The 7,443-nt window shown below is 45.6% G+C and overlaps 1 long non-coding RNA gene across 1 annotated transcript; it reads left to right on the plus strand.

Annotated features, from left to right (window-relative positions):
• The first annotated feature begins 293 nt into the window (after positions 1–293).
• LOC131587871 (uncharacterized) lies at positions 294–3,532 on the plus strand. Its single transcript, XR_009279458.1, has 4 exons — positions 294–513; positions 1,358–1,486; positions 2,291–2,585; positions 3,406–3,532. It is a non-coding gene; the product is annotated as an uncharacterized LOC131587871 (long non-coding RNA).
• The last annotated feature ends 3,911 nt before the right edge of the window (positions 3,533–7,443 follow it).

Consider the following 7,443-nt stretch of genomic DNA (forward strand, 5'->3'; position numbering starts at 1 on the left):
CTGTGACAGCGTCTGCCCCTCGCTCGACCACGTAGAGGCTTTGCCCACCTAGCCCAGGTGAGACGTCGCCTCGCAACGCCCCCCTGAGCTCGGGGGCTCCACGGAAACCAGGGGTTCAGACGCTGCTTGGCAACCTTCACCCCGAAGAAACCACGCTGGGGATGTCCCGTGTAGCACAGAAGAGGCGTGGCTTTGCCACCCTTCTCGGTGCCGCGGGGCCCTGCGGAAACCAGGGGTGCGGACGCCGTTCGGAACGGGCGCCCCGAAAAAGCCACGCGGCGGATACCTCTAGAGCTCCGGAGCCGACGCTGCTGAGCGACGGCCGGCCAGTGCCCGAGGGTGCCGCGGAACAGTGGAAAGAGAGTTACGGTGTTATGGTGATCAGCCGCATAAACTGCACTCTAGACGGCCTTAAAGGGTGAAAAAACCTGTCTTCGTAGTTGCCAGTGATGATGGAGCAGTGTCTCACCGATGGAGGAGTCGTGGGATGGCTCGTAAACGTGCGGGCGCCAGGTATTGGTGTGTAAAAACGCTCACTCGCGGTGAGAGACTTCTCCGGGGTCAAGCTGTTCAAGTATAAGCAATTTATTATAAGGGTAAAAAGAGGGGAGATCCGTGTCCGCCGCCGGCCTCGGCGTCCGCGTGGTCCGGGGAAGGGGAGAGAGAACGGGTAAGAGCAGGGGAGGAGAGGTTGGGAAAGGGGAGGGAGGGAATAAGAGAGCAATAGAGGGAAAGAGGGAAAAACCAGAGGTAGAGAGCAGGGAAGACTAGTGGGGTAGGACCAGGGAGAGGGGGCTGAGAGTTAAGAGTGGGGGAGAGGGCTAGACGGGAAGGAGGTGAGGGAGCGGGGTTCAGAGGTAAGAGCGGGGGAGAGGGGAGCTGAGACAGGGGTAAGAGTTGAGAGCGAAGTTCTTGTTACAATCCAATATATCTTTTTCTATCGTGAATATTCTAATTCTTAGTAACCGATCATCATGAGACACGGCCACTAAAGAGTTTACATACGGCCTATGCGCTTCCCTATATTAACATACAGTGCTGCACTTTAGACTCTACAAAGCTTTACAAGTTCTTTCCTTGCTTCTTTACCTTTGGACTTCTCAATCAGCAGAAGGACATTGTTTTGTCAGCAGGGATTCTCGTTCAACTGGCTAGGCTATTGTTCTTTGGTTAACCGGCACTCAGTATCCTAGGACTCAGAGCAGGCTTTCATTTCTACTTTGATTCTAGCCTTCATATTTTCAGAATCTTCTGACAAACAATCACATTCATAACGTTTCCCTGTTTCACCCTCCCCAACAGAGTTGCTTCCCTCAGTTTCAACTACTTTCGTCCTCATCATCCCCATTTTTTCTAGGGACGCTTTGGAGGGACTAGGAAGATGAAATCAAAAGGAAAAAAGGAGAAAGATCCCCCCTGCAAATCCAGTTCCCCCCTGCAAATCCATGCACCGGTTCATCTGCTCGGCTGCTGCTGCTTGACAGAGGTTTGTCCGATACCCGGCGCTGTTGCCCCTGGGTGAGAGGGTAGGGGCGGAAAGGGCTCGCCGCTAGTTCCCTGAACGCCTCGTTGTCTGCGCCTGACGCGCTGGGCCAGGCCTTGACTTTACCTGGATAGAGAATTGACAAAGCCAGAAGTTTTCTGCATCAAAACAATACTCAGGTCAATTGGACTTGGCAATTAGTGAATTAATATAGCAGCTGGATTTTTACCGTGGGCTTGGAAAATTGTTATCCAGACATGATTTTCCAATCTTCCGTTGATTTATCAGCAGTGGCAGACTCTGGGATGAGAGTATATATTTAGTACATTCAGTAATTCATATTACATATTATATAGATAAGTTTAATATTGCATAATATTAATTATGCACCGTCTTAATCAGTTTTTGATTGCTGTAAAAGTATTATTTCCTATATGTATACATATGCATGTGTTTTACTTTGATGGTTTTTCACTGTCAGAACAAGACAGTGGATATTTGACCTTTGTTTACAAGAGAGGGGGAGGAAACAGGCTGCAGTTCAGAAGCGTGGAAACACTATGTATGTATTTTAGATTTTGGAAAAAACGCCAAGATTGTATATCTATTGCGAATAATTCTTGAACGGTCCTTTTTAAACGAGTCTTTCACAAAGCCAGTTCCATCAATTATCAGGTATTCTTCTACAGTACTCAAGCAAAGTTGAGAGAGAATTCTTTGGTTCCTGTCAAAGGTTCAGAAGCGAGAAGATTAAAAATTAATTTCAATTAGTAATTTGGAGTAAAGTGTATCTTTGTGTATTGACAGGTTCAAAGCAGAAGTAACTTCCTAGCGAAGAACCATGGAAACTCATCAGCTGCAGAGACGAGCAGACGGCCCAAAGAGCAGAAGAGCGAGCACGCCGATGTGAACCGTATCGAGACCGCAGTTGACGGCCGAACGCCTTTGATCCCGCGCGCGAGAGCGATGAACTTTGGGTTTCGTGTGAAAGAGTAGGAAAATCGATATTGTAAGGCCTCATTTGTTAAAGCGTGGTGTGAACTGTGTCAAGATTCAGAATCCTGCATGAGAGATAAAGTCCTTGAAGATGAAGGTGAATCAGGTATCGCCCTTGAGCTGTATCATTTTGTTGATCGCTTTGTGATGCGATTTCACCTGCGTCGCTTCTTTTAGTTAACTCAAAAGAAAGTGTACCTTATCTCAGTGAAAATAGATTTTTGTATAATATTCAATTTTTCTTTTTATTTAGCATGTTCTATATAAAGAGGCAACATCTTAGTGTAACCTTATATCAATCTTAGTCACACTTGATTGTGAAGAGTTTGACTCATGAAATTTCAGATAGATATTTATAACAACTCAGCTTTCAATTCAAGTAGTTTCAGCAGAAACTTTAAAGCAATTAGACAAATTAAGCTACCGGTTAAGTTAGCAACCTAGATCTATTTCTCTAGCTTTGAGTGGTTAGTTAACTGATGTTCAAAACTGGAGGCAGAGCGCTCTGTAGAACAGAGCAGCAGTTCTGTTGTTGGGGCATAGGGCTTGAGAGAAGGAAAAATAACCCTGAGTGAAAATTAATCAAAGAAAAGGTTTGGGTTGATTTTTTTTTTTTTTCTTTTTTTAAGGAGTGGGGCAAATGTTGGAGTCTGGAATACAGAGTGCGTACCCTTGTTTCTGATACTTAGTTATAAGATCCAGAAAAACATTGAATTTCATATAATGTGAAATTCATGAGCATGTTTTCATGGTGATACATGAAAACAAATGTTAAAGTTAGATAGAAAAAGCTAAAAGTGTAAGGGTATAGATTAGAAAGTTTTTTTAAATCACTGGGTGAAAAAGTTTAGAGAACAGGAGACAAGATGGAGGATTTAGGGTGTTGTCTCTTGTCCCTTTTTCTTTCTTCTGCATGTTCTTCTCAGAGAGATCAGAGATGTTAAGAGAGACACCGGGGTTTCTGATAAACCCCTGGAAGGGATAAGGCGAGGCACGTACGACACGAGAGGTACGAAAGGCACGGAAGGCACGGTAGAAAAGTGACGCGACACACCCCGGGGTTGCTCTGTCCTGCGCACCTCAGCACTGTGAGCCAAAGTGAGGCTTTCCCTTGAGGTGGCCTAAGGGGCCACAGCTTGGACCTCCACATCTCCAAAGCTGACTCAAAAATCCTTGGGCACGAGTGCTTACCTGGCACACCGCTTTCATGCCCCTCTGTAGGTCTTGGACTTCGACTTAGCTCTCATATGCGTGGGGACGAGAAGCCACGTGGGGCACAAGGGAAGGCCGCCTCACCGTCTGGCACGTTTCTGGCAGGCTGTTGTCTCTTGGACAGGTACAATAAAGAAAACCAAATATCAGTGCGAGATCTTAGCAGCACATCTGTGAAAACCCAACACTCACGGTCTCCTGACAATGGCTGGGTCCTTCGCCTGCATGCTTCAGCCCCGCTGGGATGCTGAGGCTTGCGGAGCGAAACTCTTCAAGCGGTATTGCTGTGGATCCGAACGAACCGACGCCTTGATGAGGTTTGGGAGCCTCCCCGGTTGCGGATGAACGGGGACCCCGGGGTGGGCCGGGGCTGGAAACCCCTGGTTATCCCACACAACCGGGACCTACGTGGCCACTATCTCTTCTCAACTGGCCCTAGAACACGGTGTACTGCCTGCACCTCTCGGGGTTCTGGCACTCTGCTGCTTTAGGATTCCGGCCTGCAGCTGCCTCAGGGAAATGGGAGCGCTGTTAGGGCTGCTGTTTAGGGTTGGGGGTGGGGTACAACTGTATTCTACCGTACCTGTACCCCTTATTTTCACTGTTTGCTCAGCCTTTTTTTTTTTTTTGGAACTCTTGTGACAGATTGAGGGCACTGAGGAGGGACTGCCAAGATGGAATCAAAAGGGAAAAGCAGAAAGATCAGCCCTGCAAATCCACACTGGCTCACCTGTTCAGCTGCTGTTTCCTGGCAAAAAGCTTTGTCCCTCACCACCTCCTCTGAGCAATGCTCCAGGTCCAAGTGCATCCTGGTGCTCCCCCAGACCCTATGAGATGCTCTCACCGTCATGTTGGAGTCTGAGATACAGACTGTGTGCCCTTGTTTTTAATATTTAGTTCTAGGATTCAAGGAAACACTGAATTTCATATAATATGAAATTCATGTGCATGTTTTCATGGTGACACATGAAAACAAATGTTAAAGTTAGATAGGAAAAGTGTAAATGTGTAGATTAGAAAGTTTCTTAAATCACTGGGTGAAAAAGTAGTTTAGAGAACAGGAGACAAGATGGAGGATTTAGGGTGTTGTCTCTTGTCCTTCTTCTTTCTTCTTCATGTTCTTCTCCTAGGGGTGTTTTGGTAGTAGTAGGTGATTGGGTAGAAAATGTCAGAGTGCAGCACACAGGTGTTGGGTCATTGGGTCACTAAGAAAAATAATTTAGTTGGCACCTGTTAATTGGGTAAATGGACATATAAAAGACCTTGAAGAAGATCTTTGTTAGCCATTTTACCCCTTTTCTATCATAGTGTACATAGCTCCTTGTACCTTGTAATGCTGATAAGAAAAAATAAACAACTGAGACCGAACGAGAGAAAACCATGCTCCCTCTCATCAGTCTTCAGTTCAAAGGGAAAAAGAACCCAAATCAAAAAGGCCATAAAGAGACAAGTGGCTCCCAAACTTGGGGCACTTTGAACTGAAGGCTCCTGTTTTAAAAAAAAAAAAAAAAAAAGAAAAAAGCGAAGACAGCAGGAAGCTGGAAAACTCCCTGGAAAGGGGAAAAAGAAGATCTCGGTAATCCCGGCGCCGGTGAGAGCGGACAAGCCAAGCCGGATGTCTGTGAGCTGTGGAAGGGATCACGGATAGAGGAGATGAGACAAAGCTGACCCTGAGGTCAGGTAAGCCATCAAAAGGGAGCAAAAATATGGGAAACGTGTCCAAACCTGAGGGGGAGGTTTCGGCTACCTTGGAAGCTATGGTAAAGGAGCACCCGCTCTCTGTTTGCACGGATCAGTTTAAAAGCCTTCTATCCTGGGTACGGGTAGAATTCCCTAACGTGGATTCAGAAAATATTTTTACCCCAAGCCTATGGGAGAAGATAAACGTCAGAGTATATGAAAAAACCACTCTTAGAGACGAGGTAGCGGCTGAACTTCTAACGGCTTCTGCAGTGACTTATGAAGTCATCGCCAGTAAATGGGACTCTGAAACTCAGGCAAGGGACACGATGGGTCCAGAAAAACAGAAGGGTTTGTTTCAGTCAGATGCGGAATGCTCGTTACCGCACGCTGTAAAGTCTGTGTCAGCCTCCCGGAAATCTACCTTAGCAAAGAGAATGTGTAAGCCTGTTGGAAGCCCAGACAAACAACTATACCGAGACGAGGAGGCGATTCAAAAATGCGGACAGAATTTGCAAAAAGAGGTCTTAGAGCTTGTGCAAGAGCGTCTGAGTTCTCTTGAAACTGTTCCAGCGCCCGGTATGCCGGTGCCGGCAGAACAGGGAGGGGAAATTTCCTTGGCCGCCTGCGTGCCGGCAGCCGAGCCCCTTTCCGGCCCTAAGGGAGTGGAGTGGACAGCCCTGTCCCCCCTGGGAGGGTACGGGAGGGTTCGGCCCGAGCCAGAGCGGTCCGGGACCTCCACGGGCACAGCGGCCCCCGCGCCCCGCCTGCCAGGGGTGGGCTTTGAGCCACAGCTGTCAGTCAACGTGACGTCAGCAGTGACGCAACCACAGCAGCAGCTCCAGACCCCGCCTGCGACACCGCCCCCAGGCCAGCCCTCATCAGGGGCGCCCGTGACGTCACGGGGAGGCGTGGTCCCGTCCCTCCGTGCCCAGCCCGGAGCCGGGGCACAGGCGGGTGGAGAAACCGAGCCTCGGCGTGCACCGAGCGCTGCGGCGGCACTTTTAAAATTGAATTCGCTTTGCAATACAGCTGCAGCAGAGCAACAACAGCTGGAAAAAACAACAGCTTCACCACAGCAGATTGATTCGCTGGATACCACACAAAGCCAAGAGTCTTTTGAGCACAGCCGTGCTAATGCACAGTTCTTTCACTCTACAAATCCTCCCAGAGACATGGACTCAGGGTTACGGGACATGTCAATACAAACTCCAGCATCTCTGGAATGGTTTCAGAAAAATAGCCGAAAAGTAAAAATCAAAAGCATTGTAAGATGCATTACTGGCTTATCTGCAAATTATAGCAGTCACAAGCTTCAGAAAGAAGCCCTTATTGAAGTGCCTTCAAAAATGGATCAAAAAGTTTAAAAATGTTGCATAATAGAATACATATAGATGTTGTATTTCTAATGATATCTGTTGGTTTTGTTTTTACAGAATAACATAGAAAATTATATTTATGCATCCCAAGAAATTTAAAAGATTTTTCTTCTGTTTCAGTATTTGTAATACATGAAAGTTTTGAAAATGTTATCTTCTCTATACATCTACTGATAATGTAGTATTTTATGATATAGAGTGATCAAGCAGTATTACTGTAGTTACAGTCAGTTTCTACAAGATGCATTTCTTTAAAATTAAGTTGAAAAATCATATGATTAATCCTACAGAAAAAGGATTTAATGACAGGTTTCTTTCATTTTTAACCTTTCATTTGAATAAGTGTATTGTAGATTTAATTCAATACAGTTTTCAGTAATCTCAAAATTATATTTACCATATATTACCCATTTGCTTGGTATTTTTTTTACAATTTTAATAAAGAAATTTTAATGTGAGTCCTTTTGTTATAAAAAAAAAAAGCCAAAACCAAACCTGTATAACAGCATATATACCAATTTGGATTTTAGATTTTAGATAAAAAAGTTAAACTTAATGTTTCTGAAAAGTACTACAAAAGCTGAATCGCAAATTACCAAATCTGTGGTGTTGTATTTTTTCTCTAGTAAAACTGAATTCTAAAAATCCTAACAAATTTAAGCATATACCAAGCAAATTCTTGTTACGAATGGT

Source organism: Poecile atricapillus, chromosome 23 (genome assembly GCF_030490865.1).
Source record: "Poecile atricapillus isolate bPoeAtr1 chromosome 23, bPoeAtr1.hap1, whole genome shotgun sequence".
Taxonomy (NCBI): domain Eukaryota; kingdom Metazoa; phylum Chordata; class Aves; order Passeriformes; family Paridae; genus Poecile; species Poecile atricapillus.